The sequence below is a fragment of the Castor canadensis genome, chromosome 11, assembly GCF_047511655.1.
Source record: "Castor canadensis chromosome 11, mCasCan1.hap1v2, whole genome shotgun sequence".
NCBI classification, from domain to species: domain Eukaryota; kingdom Metazoa; phylum Chordata; class Mammalia; order Rodentia; family Castoridae; genus Castor; species Castor canadensis.
In genome coordinates this window covers 99,852,389-99,869,250 of record NC_133396.1, presented here as the reverse complement: position 1 = coordinate 99,869,250, position 16,862 = coordinate 99,852,389, and the positions used below count along the sequence as shown (strand labels likewise).

At 65.6% G+C, this 16,862-nt stretch overlaps 1 protein-coding gene and 15 non-coding genes across 16 annotated transcripts in view; 9 read left to right on the top strand and 7 right to left on the bottom strand.

Annotated features, from left to right (window-relative positions):
* Positions 1-16,862, bottom strand: part of Apoa2 (apolipoprotein A2) — a 450,260-nt gene that overhangs the window by 353,196 nt on the left and 80,202 nt on the right. The gene's annotated exons all lie outside the window — the stretch shown is intronic.
* Trnag-gcc (transfer RNA glycine (anticodon GCC)) lies at positions 728-798 on the bottom strand. Its single transcript has one exon. It is a non-coding gene; the product is annotated as a tRNA-Gly (tRNA).
* Trnal-cag (transfer RNA leucine (anticodon CAG)) lies at positions 1,828-1,910 on the bottom strand. The gene has a single exon. It is a non-coding gene; the product is annotated as a tRNA-Leu (tRNA).
* Positions 2,371-2,442, top strand: Trnad-guc (transfer RNA aspartic acid (anticodon GUC)). Its single transcript has one exon. It is a non-coding gene; the product is annotated as a tRNA-Asp (tRNA).
* On the top strand, positions 2,978-3,049 carry Trnag-ucc (transfer RNA glycine (anticodon UCC)). The gene has a single exon. It is a non-coding gene; the product is annotated as a tRNA-Gly (tRNA).
* On the top strand, positions 3,373-3,444 carry Trnae-cuc (transfer RNA glutamic acid (anticodon CUC)). Its single transcript has one exon. It is a non-coding gene; the product is annotated as a tRNA-Glu (tRNA).
* On the bottom strand, positions 6,919-6,989 carry Trnag-gcc (transfer RNA glycine (anticodon GCC)). The gene has a single exon. It is a non-coding gene; the product is annotated as a tRNA-Gly (tRNA).
* Trnal-cag (transfer RNA leucine (anticodon CAG)) lies at positions 8,018-8,100 on the bottom strand. The gene has a single exon. It is a non-coding gene; the product is annotated as a tRNA-Leu (tRNA).
* On the top strand, positions 8,561-8,632 carry Trnad-guc (transfer RNA aspartic acid (anticodon GUC)). Its single transcript has one exon. It is a non-coding gene; the product is annotated as a tRNA-Asp (tRNA).
* Positions 9,168-9,239, top strand: Trnag-ucc (transfer RNA glycine (anticodon UCC)). The gene has a single exon. It is a non-coding gene; the product is annotated as a tRNA-Gly (tRNA).
* On the top strand, positions 9,563-9,634 carry Trnae-cuc (transfer RNA glutamic acid (anticodon CUC)). Its single transcript has one exon. It is a non-coding gene; the product is annotated as a tRNA-Glu (tRNA).
* Trnag-gcc (transfer RNA glycine (anticodon GCC)) lies at positions 13,109-13,179 on the bottom strand. Its single transcript has one exon. It is a non-coding gene; the product is annotated as a tRNA-Gly (tRNA).
* On the bottom strand, positions 14,206-14,288 carry Trnal-cag (transfer RNA leucine (anticodon CAG)). The gene has a single exon. It is a non-coding gene; the product is annotated as a tRNA-Leu (tRNA).
* Positions 14,749-14,820, top strand: Trnad-guc (transfer RNA aspartic acid (anticodon GUC)). Its single transcript has one exon. It is a non-coding gene; the product is annotated as a tRNA-Asp (tRNA).
* On the top strand, positions 15,356-15,427 carry Trnag-ucc (transfer RNA glycine (anticodon UCC)). The gene has a single exon. It is a non-coding gene; the product is annotated as a tRNA-Gly (tRNA).
* Trnae-cuc (transfer RNA glutamic acid (anticodon CUC)) lies at positions 15,751-15,822 on the top strand. Its single transcript has one exon. It is a non-coding gene; the product is annotated as a tRNA-Glu (tRNA).

Here is a 16,862-nt window from a genome sequence, read left to right as displayed (position 1 = left end):
CAAGTGGACCAGAATCGTGAATAATTCCCTGGGAGGCCACACATGGGCTTGTCAGGTATGTGTTTGGGGGCCTAGATTAAAAGAGACCCAAGGGACAGATGCAGGTCAGAATCCTTGAGCAAAGTTGTGGGTTGTAGGGCGTGAGGGGCGGTTAAGGTGGTTCGGAGGGATGAGAAGACTTGTCGTGGGTAAGCACAGCCTAGAGAACATAGAGTGTGCATATGCGATGATGTTAGTGGAGGTACTTTGAGGTCCCTGGTGTGCTTGGATGACTGCGTGACCGTGTAGGAGACACACGGCGTGTGACTGTTAGGAGAGAAGACTTCCTGTCTAGAGGTTTGGGAGCCATGGGCTTAACTTTCAGGGTGAAGAAAGGCCAAGGGACAGGGCGAGTGAGTGCAAGGATGCATTGCGGTTGGGGACGCCTGGACGCAGAATAGATTGCTGGTGACAGAAGGGCGAGGGAGAGCGAGCGAGAGAGATGCAAGGGATGAGGAGGCAGGTGTGAGAGGCGCCAGGGGTGAGGGAACTGTCTTGCAAGGGGCCGGCGGGTGGGACCCAGTTGGGTGAGTCGCGTGTGAGGCGAGCGCAGACGCAAGCGAGCAAGCGAGCGGGGCAGGTGCGTAGGTGCTGGTGCAGGTGCAGGCCAGGGGGGTGCAGCTGGAGCGGAAGGAGGCTGCGCTCTGCTTAGGCGCTGGGTCTGGAGGACCAAAAGGGGACCAGGCGCTGCATGGGCCGGGAATCGAACCCGGGCCTCCCGCGTGGCAGGCGAGAATTCTACCACTGAACCACCCATGCACCGGCGGCGGCCGCCATCCGACGCAGTCACAGCCGGCGCTCACCAGTTGTCCCGCGGGACACTGGTCCCCGGTCGGAGGCGAGCTGAGCCACACACTGTTCGCCTGGCGCGTGCACCAGGGGCCCGATGGCGCAGGGAGCAAAGGAGCAACCAGAAGGAGAGGCTGCTGGATCGTGGTGGTCGTGGCGGCGGTGGCGGTGGCAGCGGGTGTGTGCGGGAAGGCAGAAGTGTCGCGCGCTGGGGAGGGGCCGGGGGTGGGAGCGGGGAGAAGCGGACTCGCCCCGGTCTGCCCTTTCTCCGCCGCCCAGGCCCGTCACGCTGCCGCAAACGTGGCCCGTGCCTGAATCCCAATCAGGACAGGTGACCTGCGGCAGGCGCTGCTGAGCGCGCCTGTTGTGCTCAGCGCCTCGACGCGCAGAGATGGGGACCCAAGGCGCTGGTGCGCTTGGCGCTGGGGGCCTGGGGGTGAGGTGTGGCGCCGAGGTGGTCTCGGCAGGGGCTTGGAGTTTATGGGCCGGCCCGGGGTGGTAGAGGGCGAAGGTGGGGGGGGGGTGGCTATCATTGCGGGTTTGGCCTGGCCTGCCGGGTGCTCTGCGCCTGGGGAATGGGGGCGTCGATGTGTGCGTGTGTGTGTGTGTGTGTGTGTGTTGTGTGTATGTGTGTAGGCAGAGGATGGAGGGTCTTGTGGGATGGTCGACGTGTCCCGTGGACCCGAATCCCCACTGCCCCTCCTCGCCGGCTCCCGTACCACCTGCGGGCCAAAGAAAGAGAGGCTCTTTTCCTCTGGGGAAAGAGCCGAGGAGGTGATTCAGAGATACCACCTCTGCGTGTCCGAATGGCCTGTGGCGGAGGGTTGAAGGCGCCGGCGCTTGCGACACTGGGGTTTATGCGCGAGCCTTTCGGGTGGGCGCCAGGAGCGGAGGGGCGGAGGCGTGCGACCACGGGGGCGAGAGATTGGAGAGTGGGCAAAGAGGGCGCGAGCCGGGAAGAGGGCATCGGTGGGCGTCTCCGGGGCTAAAAGGTGGGCTTGTCAGGAGTGGGATTCGAACCCACGCCTCCAGGGGAGACTGCGACCTGAACGCAGCGCCTTAGACCGCTCGGCCATCCTGACGGCGGGCCTGGGCGCGTGGCCGCTCCCCTGGCTGGGACCCGGCGCGGACGCCCGGTACCGTTCCTCGGCGTGGGTGCGCAAGCGGCGGAGGGCAAGCCAAGTCAGTCTCTGCCGCTCGCTGTGGCGTGCAGGCCGCCACGCCCTCCTCCCCTCCTCCCCGAGCGGCGCTTGCTAGTCCGCGCGTCTTCCCCTCCTCCCGGCGCGGTGGCTCGATGCCCGCGTCGGAGGCGGCGGGGCAGGGCGCACCGGGTTGGCTGGGTGGCAGCCGGGTGCAGCTCGAGGTCAGGCTCCGGACCGGGTCGGCTCGCCTCGCCTTTGTCCAGAGTGCTTTGTTGTGTGAGCGTGTGTCCCGCACGTGCCAGATGCTTGCGGTGGGCAGGCGGACGAGGGAGGGCAGGGCCGGGCGTACCAGGGCTCGGGACAGCGGACTGGCGCCCAGAGGGCGGGGCGGGCGTCGCTGTCCTCGTTAGTATAGTGGTGAGTATCCCCGCCTGTCACGCGGGAGACCGGGGTTCGATTCCCCGACGGGGAGGCAGCCGCCCTTTTTGGCCACCGGCGCGAGGTCTGCGACCCAGCCTCTCGCCCTCAAGGGGCGTGCCCTTCTTCCTCCCTCCGCCCACCGCCACCTGGTACCTGGCCTGCCACGTGGTCGCCCCAGACGAGCGGCCCTGCCCGCCCTGCTGGGCCCGGCCAGGCCAGGCCAGGCCAGGCCCGCGCCACCCGAAGTCCTTGTGGGAATGGGCTCCGTGAGGCCGGCAGGGGCAGGAAAGCGTGGGAGGCGACCGAGTGAGTGAGGACCGTCCTTCTGGCTGTCGGGCCGTGGCGGCGGCGTCGCTGGGCCCCGCGCCTGGCCCCACGCTGCAACGTGGAGCCGAGGGCTCAGTCGGGAGCAGCACGGCTGCAGCAGAAGGCCGGCGCAGCGGAGCTGCTGGGCTCTGGGCTGGCCTGGCGCTTTTTGGCGCCGTGGCAGCCAAGAGCTGCGGGCGTCGGGCAGGCCCGCGTCAGGTGGTGGCGGCGCTCGCTCGTGGCAGTCCCCGCCGGCCTGTGGGCGCTGGCCGGGCCGTGCGGCGTTGGTGGTATAGTGGTGAGCATAGCTGCCTTCCAAGCAGTTGACCCGGGTTCGATTCCCGGCCAACGCAGCGGGCTGACCTTTTGCCGAGGCCCGGGGCCGCAGAGGGCGGCCGGGCTGGCACGCAGCTGTGCTTGCAGGCGCGGGAGGGTGTGTGGCAGAAGGAGGCGCGGCGATGTTTTGAGGGTGCCCCGAGCAGGAGGGGAGCTGCTAAGGCTGAGGGCGGTCGGGTTGCCAGGGGCGCCGGGTGGGCTGGCGGGATTTGGTTAGCAAGTGAAGCCCAGCCGGCGGTGCAGGTGCCAGGCGCCAGGCGCCAAGCTGCCAGCTGCCAGCTGCCAGCTCGAGAGGAGGCGCTGGCTCCAGGGCGGGAGCGCGGGGCACGCAGGCCGACGCTCCCTGGTGGTCTAGTGGTTAGGATTCGGCGCTCTCACCGCCGCGGCCCGGGTTCGATTCCCGGTCAGGGAAGCCTTTCTTCTTCTTCTCCGCCGTCCACCACCGACGTCGGCTTCGTCTTCGCACCACACCTCCCCTTTTGGCCAACAGGCCCGCCCGGTCCACCTACGCCCCAATGAGACGGGACTTCCCGCCCAGCCCTTGTCCGTCAGCGCTTCCTTTTCTCCTGGCTGGCCCGCTCGCCCGCCCTCCACCCATCTTCACCCTTCAGCGTGTCCCCTCTTCCTTGCCCTAGGCTCACCCAAGGGCCCTCGCAGCCCCACGCACACAGGCCAGGTCAGCCTCTCTACTCCTCTGGCTGCCAGCGGACCCACCACCCTCCACCACCACCCCCATCGCCGTCACCACCACCCCCATCGCCACCACCACTACCACCACTACCATCACCAGCGGCCAACAGCACCCACCCACCAATGCAGGACGATCGCTGGTTCCTCACTCCTCTCGCTACAGCTTCCCGCCTCTCCCTTCCCCTCCCCTCCGCTGTCCCCCCAGTCCCCTCCCCTCCCTTCCCCTCCCCTGCCGTCCCCTCTCCTTTCACACAGAAGGCACAAGCACCCACGCACGCACAAGGTGCTGAGAACTGAGGGAAAACCAGAGCGGTTCCTTGCTCTTCATGCCTCAAGAAACACCGTGCCCTTCATCCGCTTCACCTGCTCTTCCTGAGACTTCAGTCACCTTCCCCCTGGCCTCAGACCATAGATAGAGAGCCTCAAAATCCAATGCACGGAGAGGTGAGTTGGAGACTCGGGCCCTCCCGGTTCCTCGTGCTCGGCTGCCTCCTACAGAAACTCTTGCTGTTTTGTGAAAGGAAACTCCACGTGGATTTCGTGATTGGAATACCACACGGCTGGCAACGCCAGACTGGCTCCTTCGCTCCCTCACCCCTCGCCCCATCGCCCCATCGCCCATTCTCTCACTGGCTGCTTCCTCCCTCATGAACTCCTCTAACCCGCCCGCTCACTTTCCCAATCAGCCACCCACTCCTTCACTGCTTCACTGCTTCTCTCACCCTCCCACCTAGCCACCCACTCATTCGCTCAACCACCCTGCCAACCCAGCCACCCATCCACTCAGTAGTGGGGGCCTCTAAGGGGCCAGGACTGTCCCACGACACTGCTCGGTCAAGGGCTCCACCTGTGTGTGACAGCGGCTTTGAAGGGGGTGCCGGTGGGGGTGTGTGGGGGGGAAGGCCGTCGGCGCTAGCGGAGCCTGAGCCAGGGAGGCGGAGGTGTGTGGAGACGTGTGGGGAGCTAGACCACCGGGTGGGCGTTTGGCGGTAGCAGAAGCCGGGCGATGAAGAAATTGGTGGTGACACAGCCAAGGGCCAAGCTGACCCGAGCGGGAGTGGGCCACGAGGGTGGGGGGACATTGGCTGGCAATACCTAGGCTCGGAATCCTATCCCCAGATGGCCAGGGACAAATGGAGAATGTCCATCTACACAGCGCCTAGATTGGATGTGTTGGAGTAGTTCCCCACTGCCGCCTCACCACAGGGCCACCCGGCTCTTCATCCCTCTGTCCGGCTTGCTCTGTGACTGCTCCCCAAAGTCAACCGCACAGCTCAGTCGGCTGGCTGCCCAAAGTTTGTTGACAGCGAAGATGACCGCTGACGTCCAGTCAAGGACCCATAGTGTGCTGTGGGCGGGACTAGGGCGAGGTCAAGGCGCCGCGGCCGCGCCCGGAGAGGATTCCCTATGGCGATACACACCCCGACCGGCGGCCAGGGCAGTTTTCTTGCCCGTGGGTCTTGGGTGGATGAACGGGAACCGTCGTCCCGGGCGGGACACCGCGCAGGCCGGGACAAAGGTCGTGACAGCAGAAAGAGGACAGAAGGACACATGGCGCCCGGGCTTGGATGGTGGCTAGAAGAGGTGTGTGTGTGTGTGTGTGTGTGTGTGTGTGTGTGTGTGTGTGTGTTTGTGTGTGTGTGTGCGGGAGAGTGCGCCCAGGTGCGAGCATGATGGGCGGGCAGGGCTGAGAGCCCCGCTGGCAGTCGGGCAGAGATTCTGAGGACCACCCCATGGATGGGAGCGTGGGAGCGACTCGCCCGAGGATGGCGCTGTCCTCCGCTTCCACTGTGGACGAGGGGCTGGCTCGAGATCCCAGGAGCCCTGGGAGGCCAGGTCAGGGGAGCTCCAGCGGTCAGACGTTGTCAACTGAGGACCTGGGAGACAGGGGCATGGCGAGGGATGCCTGGCGGCTGGGTGGGGAGCCCAGGGCCTGGGTAGGGGCAGCGGGCCTGCCGGGAGGGCGAGTCTGGAGGCGGAAAGGAACATCCGATTGGCGACCGGTGGAAGGAAGATCCAACCCCTTGTGGTCAGAGAGGTACCCGGTGACCCCCCGGGCCAGATGGTCTGGAGGCGACCAGAATAACGAGTGGCTCTGGGGTGAGTCGGGAAGTACTCCAGGGTGCCAGACAGTGCACAGGGAGAGTTGTAGAGACAGGGAGACAGAGTGAAAGAGAGATGAGAGACAGAGAGAGTAGAGGGAGAAAGATAGACCCAGAGAAAGAAGACATTACCAGACAGACAGACAGACAGACAGGGACACACAGACAAAGACAGCTAGAACGAGAGCCAGAAAGAGAGACGGACAAAGGGAGAGAGAGGGTGAAAGAAAGAGGAGAGAGACAGATGAGACAGATGAGACAGAGATAGACACAGAGAAAGAGAAGACATACACAGACAGACAAAGGGAGAGAAAGAGAGGAGAGAGCGAGAGAATATCCAGGTGATGTGAGAAGGAGGTAGGAAGGGCAAGTGGACCAGAATCGTGAATAATTCCCTGGGAGGCCACACATGGGCTTGTCAGGTATGTGTTTGGGGGCCTAGATTAAAAGAGACCCAAGGGACAGATGCAGGTCAGAATCCTTGAGCAAAGTTGTGGGTTGTAGGGCGTGAGGGGCGGTTAAGGTGGTTCGGAGGGATGAGAAGACTTGTCGTGGGTAAGCACAGCCTAGAGAACATAGAGTGTGCATATGCGATGATGTTAGTGGAGGTACTTTGAGGTCCCTGGTGTGCTTGGATGACTGCGTGACCGTGTAGGAGACACACGGCGTGTGACTGTTAGGAGAGAAGACTTCCTGTCTAGAGGTTTGGGAGCCATGGGCTTAACTTTCAGGGTGAAGAAAGGCCAAGGGACAGGGCGAGTGAGTGCAAGGATGCATTGCGGTTGGGGACGCCTGGACGCAGAATAGATTGCTGGTGACAGAAGGGCGAGGGAGAGCGAGCGAGAGAGATGCAAGGGATGAGGAGGCAGGTGTGAGAGGCGCCAGGGGTGAGGGAGCTGTCTTGCAAGGGGCCGGCGGGTGGGACCCAGTTGGGTGAGTCGCGTGTGAGGCGAGCGCAGACGCAAGCGAGCAAGCGAGCGGGGCAGGTGCGTAGGTGCTGGTGCAGGTGCAGGCCAGGGGGGTGCAGCTGGAGCGGAAGGAGGCTGCGCTCTGCTTAGGCGCTGGGTCTGGAGGACCAAAAGGGGACCAGGCGCTGCATGGGCCGGGAATCGAACCCGGGCCTCCCGCGTGGCAGGCGAGAATTCTACCACTGAACCACCCATGCACCGGCGGCGGCCGCCATCCGACGCAGTCACAGCCGGCGCTCACCAGTTGTCCCGCGGGACACTGGTCCCCGGTCGGAGGCGAGCTGAGCCACACACTGTTCGCCTGGCGCGTGCACCAGGGGCCCGATGGCGCAGGGAGCAAAGGAGCAACCAGAAGGAGAGGCTGCTGGATCGTGGTGGTCGTGGCGGCGGTGGCGGTGGCAGCGGGTGTGTGCGGGAAGGCAGAAGTGTCGCGCGCTGGGGAGGGGCCGGGGGTGGGAGCGGGGAGAAGCGGACTCGCCCCGGTCTGCCCTTTCTCCGCCGCCCAGGCCCGTCACGCTGCCGCAAACGTGGCCCGTGCCTGAATCCCAATCAGGACAGGTGACCTGCGGCAGGCGCTGCTGAGCGCGCCTGTTGTGCTCAGCGCCTCGACGCGCAGAGATGGGGACCCAAGGCGCTGGTGCGCTTGGCGCTGGGGGCCTGGGGGTGAGGTGTGGTGCCGAGGTGGTCTCGGCAGGGGCTTGGAGTTTATGGGCCGGCCCGGGGTGGTAGAGGGCGAAGGTGGGGGGGGGTGGCTATCATTGCGGGTTTGGCCTGGCCTGCTGGGTGCTCTGCGCCTGGGGAATGGGGGCGTCGATGTGTGCGTGTGTGTGTGTGTGTGTGTGTGTTGTGTGTGTGTGTGTAGGCAGAGGATGGAGGGTCTTGTGGGATGGTCGACGTGTCCCGTGGACCCGAATCCCCACTGCCCCTCCTCGCCGGCTCCCGTACCACCTGCGGGCCAAAGAAAGAGAGGCTCTTTTCCTCTGGGGAAAGAGCCGAGGAGGTGATTCAGAGAAACCACCTCTGCGTGTCCGAATGGCCTGTGGCGGAGGGTTGAAGGCGCCGGCGCTTGCGACACTGGGGTTTATGCACGAGCCTTTCGGGTGGGCGCCAGGAGCGGAGGGGCGGAGGCGTGCGACCACGGGGGCGAGAGATTGGAGAGTGGGCAAAGAGGGCGCGAGCCGGGAAGAGGGCATCGGTGGGCGTCTCCGGGGCTAAAAGGTGGGCTTGTCAGGAGTGGGATTCGAACCCACGCCTCCAGGGGAGACTGCGACCTGAACGCAGCGCCTTAGACCGCTCGGCCATCCTGACGGCGGGCCTGGGCGCGTGGCCGCTCCCCTGGCTGGGACCCGGCGCGGACGCCCGGTACCGTTCCTCGGCGTGGGTGCGCAAGCGGCGGAGGGCAAGCCAAGTCAGTCTCTGCCGCTCGCTGCGGCGTGCAGGCCGCCACGCCCTCCTCCCCTCCTCCCCGAGCGGCGCTTGCTAGTCCGCGCGTCTTCCCCTCCTCCCGGCGCGGTGGCTCGATGCCCGCGTCGGAGGCGGCGTGGCAGGGCGCACCGGGTTGGCTGGGTGGCAGCCGGGTGCAGCTCGAGGTCAGGCTCCGGACCGGGTCGGCTCGCCTCGCCTTTGTCCAGAGTGCTTTGTTGTGTGAGCGTGTGTCCCGCACGTGCCAGATGCTTGCGGTGGGCAGGCGGACGAGGGAGGGCAGGGCCGGGCGTACCAGGGCTCGGGACAGCGGACTGGCGCCCAGAGGGCGGGGCGGGCGTCGCTGTCCTCGTTAGTATAGTGGTGAGTATCCCCGCCTGTCACGCGGGAGACCGGGGTTCGATTCCCCGACGGGGAGGCAGCTGCCCTTTTTGGCCACCGGCGCGAGGTCTGCGACCCAGCCTCTCGCCCTCAAGGGGCGTGCCCTTCTTCCTCCCTCCGCCCACCGCCACCTGGTACCTGGCCTGCCACGTGGTCGCCCCAGACGAGCGGCCCTGCCCGCCCTGCTGGGCCCGGCCAGGCCAGGCCAGGCCAGGCCCGCGCCACCCGAAGTCCTTGTGGGAATGGGCTCCGTGAGGCCGGCAGGGGCAGGAAAGCGTGGGAGGCGACCGAGTGAGTGAGGACCGTCCTTCTGGCTGTCGGGCCGTGGCGGCGGCGTCGCTGGGCCCCGCGCCTGGCCCCACGCCGCAACGTGGAGCCGAGGGCTCAGTCGGGAGCAGCACGGCTGCAGCAGAAGGCCGGCGCAGCGGAGCTGCTGGGCTCTGGGCTGGCCTGGCGCTTTTTGGCGCCGTGGCAGCCAAGAGCTGCGGGCGTCGGGCAGGCCCGCGTCAGGTGGTGGCGGCGCTCGCTCGTGGCAGTCCCCGCCGGCCTGTGGGCGCTGGCCGGGCCGTGCGGCGTTGGTGGTATAGTGGTGAGCATAGCTGCCTTCCAAGCAGTTGACCCGGGTTCGATTCCCGGCCAACGCAGCGGGCTGACCTTTTGCCGAGGCCCGGGGCCGCAGAGGGCGGCCGGGCTGGCACGCAGCTGTGCTTGCAGGCGCGGGAGGGTGTGTGGCAGAAGGAGGCGCGGCGATGTTTTGAGGGTGCCCCGAGCAGGAGGGGAGCTGCTAAGGCTGAGGGCGGTCGGGTTGCCAGGGGCGCCGGGTGGGCTGGCGGGATTTGGTTAGCAAGTGAAGCCCAGCCGGCGGTGCAGGTGCCAGGCGCCAGGCGCCAAGCTGCCAGCTGCCAGCTGCCAGCTCGAGAGGAGGCGCTGGCTCCAGGGCGGGAGCGCGGGACACGCAGGCCGATGCTCCCTGGTGGTCTAGTGGTTAGGATTCGGCGCTCTCACCGCCACGGCCCGGGTTCGATTCCCGGTCAGGGAAGCCTTTCTTCTTCTTCTCCGCCGTCCACCACCGACGTCGGCTTCGTCTTCGCACCACACCTCCCCTTTTGGCCAACAGGCCCGCCCGGTCCACCTACGCCCCAATGAGACGGGACTTCCCGCCCAGCCCTTGTCCGTCAGCGCTTCCTTTTCTCCTGGCTGGCCCGCTCGCCCGCCCTCCACCCATCTTCACCCTTCAGCGTGTCCCCTCTTCCTTGCCCTAGGCTCACCCAAGGGCCCTCGCAGCCCCACGCACACAGGCCAGGTCAGCCTCTCTACTCCTCTGGCTGCCAGCGGACCCACCACCCTCCACCACCACCCCCATCGCCGTCACCACCACCCCCATCGCCACCACCACTACCACCACTACCATCACCAGCGGCCAACAGCACCCACCCACCAATGCAGGACGATCGCTGGTTCCTCACTCCTCTCGCTACAGCTTCCCGCCTCTCCCTTCCCCTCCCCTCCGCTGTCCCCCCAGTCCCCTCCCCTCCCTTCCCCTCCCCTGCCGTCCCCTCTCCTTTCACACAGAAGGCACAAGCACCCACGCACGCACAAGGTGCTGAGAACTGAGGGAAAACCAGAGCGGTTCCTTGCTCTTCATGCCTCAAGAAACACCGTGCCCTTCATCCGCTTCACCTGCTCTTCCTGAGACTTCAGTCACCTTCCCCCTGGCCTCAGCCCATAGATAGAGAGCCTCAAAATCCAATGCACGGAGAGGTGAGTTGGAGACTCGGGCCCTCCCGGTTCCTCGTGCTCGGCTGCCTCCTACAGAAACTCTTGCTGTTTTGTGAAAGGAAACTCCACGTGGATTTCGTGATTGGAATACCACACGGCTGGCAACGCCAGACTGGCTCCTTCGCTCCCTCACCCCTCGCCCCATCGCCCCATCGCCCATTCTCTCACTGGCTGCTTCCTCCCTCATGAACTCCTCTAACCCGCCCGCTCACTTTCCCAATCAGCCACCCACTCCTTCACTGCTTCACTGCTTCTCTCACCCTCCCACCTAGCCACCCACTCATTCGCTCAACCACCCTGCCAACCCAGCCACCCATCCACTCAGTAGTGGGGGCCTCTAAGGGGCCAGGACTGTCCCACGACACTGCTCGGTCAAGGGCTCCACCTGTGTGTGACAGCGGCTTTGAAGGGGGTGCCGGTGGGGGTGTGTGGGGGGGAAGGCCGTCGGCGCTAGCGGAGCCTGAGCCAGGGAGGCGGAGGTGTGTGGAGACGTGTGGGGAGCTAGACCACCGGGTGGGCGTTTGGCGGTAGCAGAAGCCGGGCGATGAAGAAATTGGTGGTGACACAGCCAAGGGCCAAGCTGACCCGAGCGGGAGTGGGCCACGAGGGTGGGGGGACATTGGCTGGCAATACCTAGGCTCGGAATCCTATCCCCAGATGGCCAGGGACAAATGGAGAATGTCCATCTACACAGCGCCTAGATTGGATGTGTTGGAGTAGTTCCCCACTGCCGCCTCACCACAGGGCCACCCGGCTCTTCATCCCTCTGTCCGGCTTGCTCTGTGACTGCTCCCCAAAGTCAACCGCACAGCTCAGTCGGCTGGCTGCCCAAAGTTTGTTGACAGCGAAGATGACCGCTGACGTCCAGTCAAGGACCCATAGTGTGCTGTGGGCGGGACTAGGGCGAGGTCAAGGCGCCGCGGCCGCGCCCGGAGAGGATTCCCTATGGCGATACACACCCCGACCGGCGGCCAGGGCAGTTTTCTTGCCCGTGGGTCTTGGGTGGATGAACGGGAACCGTCGTCCCGGGCGGGACACCGCGCAGGCCGGGACAAAGGTCGTGACAGCAGAAAGAGGACAGAAGGACACATGGCGCCCGGGCTTGGATGGTGGCTAGAAGAGGTGTGTGTGTGTGTGTGTGTGTGTGTGTGTGTGTGTGTGTGTGTGTTTGTGTGTGTGTGTGCGGGAGAGTGCGCCCAGGTGCGAGCATGATGGGCGGGCAGGGCTGAGAGCCCCGCTGGCAGTCGGGCAGAGATTCTGAGGACCACCCCATGGATGGGAGCGTGGGAGCGACTCGCCCGAGGATGGCGCTGTCCTCCGCTTCCACTGTGGACGAGGGGCTGGCTCGAGATCCCAGGAGCCCTGGGAGGCCAGGTCAGGGGAGCTCCAGCGGTCAGACGTTGTCAACTGAGGACCTGGGAGACAGGGGCATGGCGAGGGATGCCTGGCGGCTGGGTGGGGAGCCCAGGGCCTGGGTAGGGGCAGCGGGCCTGCCGGGAGGGCGAGTCTGGAGGCGGAAAGGAACATCCGATTGGCGACCGGTGGAAGGAAGATCCAACCCCTTGTGGTCAGAGAGGTACCCGGTGACCCCCCGGGCCAGATGGTCTGGAGGCGACCAGAATAACGAGTGGCTCTGGGGTGAGTCGGGAAGTACTCCAGGGTGCCAGACAGTGCACAGGGAGAGTTGTAGAGACAGGGAGACAGAGTGAAAGAGAGATGAGAGACAGAGAGAGTAGAGGGAGAAAGATAGACCCAGAGAAAGAAGACATTACCAGACAGACAGACAGACAGACAGGGACACACAGACAAAGACAGCTAGAACGAGAGCCAGAAAGAGAGACGGACAAAGGGAGAGAGAGGGTGAAAGAAAGAGGAGAGAGACAGATGAGACAGATGAGACAGAGATAGACACAGAGAAAGAGAAGACATACACAGACAGACAAAGGGAGAGAAAGAGAGGAGAGAGCGAGAGAATATCCAGGTGATGTGAGAAGGAGGTAGGAAGGGCAAGTGGACCAGAATCGTGAATAATTCCCTGGGAGGCCACACATGGGCTTGTCAGGTATGTGTTTGGGGGCCTAGATTAAAAGAGACCCAAGGGACAGATGCAGGTCAGAATCCTTGAGCAAAGTTGTGGGTTGTAGGGCGTGAGGGGCGGTTAAGGTGGTTCGGAGGGATGAGAAGACTTGTCGTGGGTAAGCACAGCCTAGAGAACATAGAGTGTGCATATGCGATGATGTTAGTGGAGGTACTTTGAGGTCCCTGGTGTGCTTGGATGACTGCGTGACCGTGTAGGAGACACACGGCGTGTGACTGTTAGGAGAGAAGACTTCCTGTCTAGAGGTTTGGGAGCCATGGGCTTAACTTTCAGGGTGAAGAAAGGCCAAGGGACAGGGCGAGTGAGTGCAAGGATGCATTGCGGTTGGGGACGCCTGGACGCAGAATAGATTGCTGGTGACAGAAGGGCGAGGGAGAGCGAGCGAGAGAGATGCAAGGGATGAGGAGGCAGGTGTGAGAGGCGCCAGGGGTGAGGGAACTGTCTTGCAAGGGGCCGGCGGGTGGGACCCAGTTGGGTGAGTCGCGTGTGAGGCGAGCGCAGACGCAAGCGAGCAAGCGAGCGGGGCAGGTGCGTAGGTGCTGGTGCAGGTGCAGGCCAGGGGGGTGCAGCTGGAGCGGAAGGAGGCTGCGCTCTGCTTAGGCGCTGGGTCTGGAGGACCAAAAGGGGACCAGGCGCTGCATGGGCCGGGAATCGAACCCGGGCCTCCCGCGTGGCAGGCGAGAATTCTACCACTGAACCACCCATGCACCGGCGGCGGCCGCCATCCGACGCAGTCACAGCCGGCGCTCACCAGTTGTCCCGCGGGACACTGGTCCCCGGTCGGAGGCGAGCTGAGCCACACACTGTTCGCCTGGCGCGTGCACCAGGGGCCCGATGGCGCAGGGAGCAAAGGAGCAACCAGAAGGAGAGGCTGCTGGATCGTGGTGGTCGTGGCGGCGGTGGCGGTGGCAGCGGGTGTGTGCGGGAAGGCAGAAGTGTCGCGCGCTGGGGAGGGGCCGGGGGTGGGAGCGGGGAGAAGCGGACTCGCCCCGGTCTGCCCTTTCTCCGCCGCCCAGGCCCGTCACGCTGCCGCAAACGTGGCCCGTGCCTGAATCCCAATCAGGACAGGTGACCTGCGGCAGGCGCTGCTGAGCGCGCCTGTTGTGCTCAGCGCCTCGACGCGCAGAGATGGGGACCCAAGGCGCTGGTGCGCTTGGCGCTGGGGGCCTGGGGGTGAGGTGTGGCGCCGAGGTGGTCTCGGCAGGGGCTTGGAGTTTATGGGCCGGCCCGGGGTGGTAGAGGGCGAAGGTGGGGGGGGGTGGCTATCATTGCGGGTTTGGCCTGGCCTGCCGGGTGCTCTGCGCCTGGGGAATGGGGGCGTCGATGTGTGCGTGTGTGTGTGTGTGTGTGTGTTGTGTGTATGTGTGTAGGCAGAGGATGGAGGGTCTTGTGGGATGGTCGACGTGTCCCGTGGACCCGAATCCCCACTGCCCCTCCTCGCCGGCTCCCGTACCACCTGCGGGCCAAAGAAAGAGAGGCTCTTTTCCTCTGGGGAAAGAGCCGAGGAGGTGATTCAGAGAAACCACCTCTGCGTGTCCGAATGGCCTGTGGCGGAGGGTTGAAGGCGCCGGCGCTTGCGACACTGGGGTTTATGCGCGAGCCTTTCGGGTGGGCGCCAGGAGCGGAGGGGCGGAGGCGTGCGACCACGGGGGCGAGAGATTGGAGAGTGGGCAAAGAGGGCGCGAGCCGGGAAGAGGGCATCGGTGGGCGTCTCCGGGGCTAAAAGGTGGGCTTGTCAGGAGTGGGATTCGAACCCACGCCTCCAGGGGAGACTGCGACCTGAACGCAGCGCCTTAGACCGCTCGGCCATCCTGACGGCGGGCCTGGGCGCGTGGCCGCTCCCCTGGCTGGGACCCGGCGCGGACGCCCGGTACCGTTCCTCGGCGTGGGTGCGCAAGCGGCGGAGGGCAAGCCAAGTCAGTCTCTGCCGCTCGCTGCGGCGTGCAGGCCGCCACGCCCTCCTCCCCTCCTCCCCGAGCGGCGCTTGCTAGTCCGCGCGTCTTCCCCTCCTCCCGGCGCGGTGGCTCGATGCCCGCGTCGGAGGCGGCGGGGCAGGGCGCACCGGGTTGGCTGGGTGGCAGCCGGGTGCAGCTCGAGGTCAGGCTCCGGACCGGGTCGGCTCGCCTCGCCTTTGTCCAGAGTGCTTTGTTGTGTGAGCGTGTGTCCCGCACGTGCCAGATGCTTGCGGTGGGCAGGCGGACGAGGGAGGGCAGGGCCGGGCGTACCAGGGCTCGGGACAGCGGACTGGCGCCCAGAGGGCGGGGCGGGCGTCGCTGTCCTCGTTAGTATAGTGGTGAGTATCCCCGCCTGTCACGCGGGAGACCGGGGTTCGATTCCCCGACGGGGAGGCAGCCGCCCTTTTTGGCCACCGGCGCGAGGTCTGCGACCCAGCCTCTCGCCCTCAAGGGGCGTGCCCTTCTTCCTCCCTCCGCCCACCGCCACCTGGTACCTGGCCTGCCACGTGGTCGCCCCAGACGAGCGGCCCTGCCCGCCCTGCTGGGCCCGGCCAGGCCAGGCCAGGCCAGGCCCGCGCCACCCGAAGTCCTTGTGGGAATGGGCTCCGTGAGGCCGGCAGGGGCAGGAAAGCGTGGGAGGCGACCGAGTGAGTGAGGACCGTCCTTCTGGCTGTCGGGCCGTGGCGGCGGCGTCGCTGGGCCCCGCGCCTGGCCCCACGCCGCAACGTGGAGCCGAGGGCTCAGTCGGGAGCAGCACGGCTGCAGCAGAAGGCCGGCGCAGCGGAGCTGCTGGGCTCTGGGCTGGCCTGGCGCTTTTTGGCGCCGTGGCAGCCAAGAGCTGCGGGCGTCGGGCAGGCCCGCGTCAGGCGGTGGCGGCGCTCGCTCGTGGCAGTCCCCGCCGGCCTGTGGGCGCTGGCCGGGCCGTGCGGCGTTGGTGGTATAGTGGTGAGCATAGCTGCCTTCCAAGCAGTTGACCCGGGTTCGATTCCCGGCCAACGCAGCGGGCTGACCTTTTGCCGAGGCCCGGGGCCGCAGAGGGCGGCCGGGCTGGCACGCAGCTGTGCTTGCAGGCGCGGGAGGGTGTGTGGCAGAAGGAGGCGCGGCGATGTTTTGAGGGTGCCCCGAGCAGGAGGGGAGCTGCTAAGGCTGAGGGCGGTCGGGTTGCCAGGGGCGCCGGGTGGGCAGGCGGGATTTGGTTAGCAAGTGAAGCCCAGCCGGCGGTGCAGGTGCCAGGCGCCAGGCGCCAAGCTGCCAGCTGCCAGCTGCCAGCTCGAGAGGAGGCGCTGGCTCCAGGGCGGGAGCGCGGGGCACGCAGGCCGACGCTCCCTGGTGGTCTAGTGGTTAGGATTCGGCGCTCTCACCGCCGCGGCCCGGGTTCGATTCCCGGTCAGGGAAGCCTTTCTTCTTCTTCTCCGCCGTCCACCACCGACGTCGGCTTCGTCTTCGCACCACACCTCCCCTTTTGGCCAACAGGCCCGCCCGGTCCACCTACGCCCCAATGAGACGGGACTTCCCGCCCAGCCCTTGTCCGTCAGCGCTTCCTTTTCTCCTGGCTGGCCCGCTCGCCCGCCCTCCACCCATCTTCACCCTTCAGCGTGTCCCCTCTTCCTTGCCCTAGGCTCACCCAAGGGCCCTCGCAGCCCCACGCACACAGGCCAGGTCAGCCTCTCTACTCCTCTGGCTGCCAGCGGACCCACCACCCCCATCGCCGTCACCACCACCCCCATCGCCACCACCACTACCACCACTACCATCACCAGCGGCCAACAACACCCACCCACCAATGCAGGACGATCGCTGGTTCCTCACTCCTCTCGCTACCGCTTCCCGCCTCTCCCTTCCCCTCCCCTCCGCTGTCCCCCCAGTCCCCTCCCTCCCCTCCCCTCCCCTGCCGTCCCCTCTCCTTTCACACAGAAGGCACAAGCACCCACGCACGCACAAGGTGCTGAGAACTGAGGGAAAACCAGAGCGGTTCCTTGCTCTTCATGCCTCAAGAAACACCGTGCCCTTCATCCGCTTCACCTGCTCTTCCTGAGACTTCAGTCACCTTCCCCCTGGCCTCAGCCCATAGATAGAGAGCCTCAAAATCCAATGCACGGAGAGGTGAGTTGGAGACTCGGGCCCTCCCGGTTCCTCGTGCTCGGCTGCCTCCTACAGAAACTCTTGCTGTTTTGTGAAAGGAAACTCCACGTGGATTTCGTGATTGAAATACCACACGGCTGGCAACGCCAGACTGGCTCCTTCGCTCCCTCACCCCTCGCCCCATCGCCCCATCGCCCGTTCTCTCACTGGCTGCTTCCTCCCTCATGAACTCCTCTAACCCGCCCGCTCACTTTCCCAATCAGCCACCCACTCCTTCACTGCTTCACTGCTTCTCTCACCCTCCCACCTAGCCACCCACTGATTCGCTCAACCACCCTGCCTCCCATCCAGCC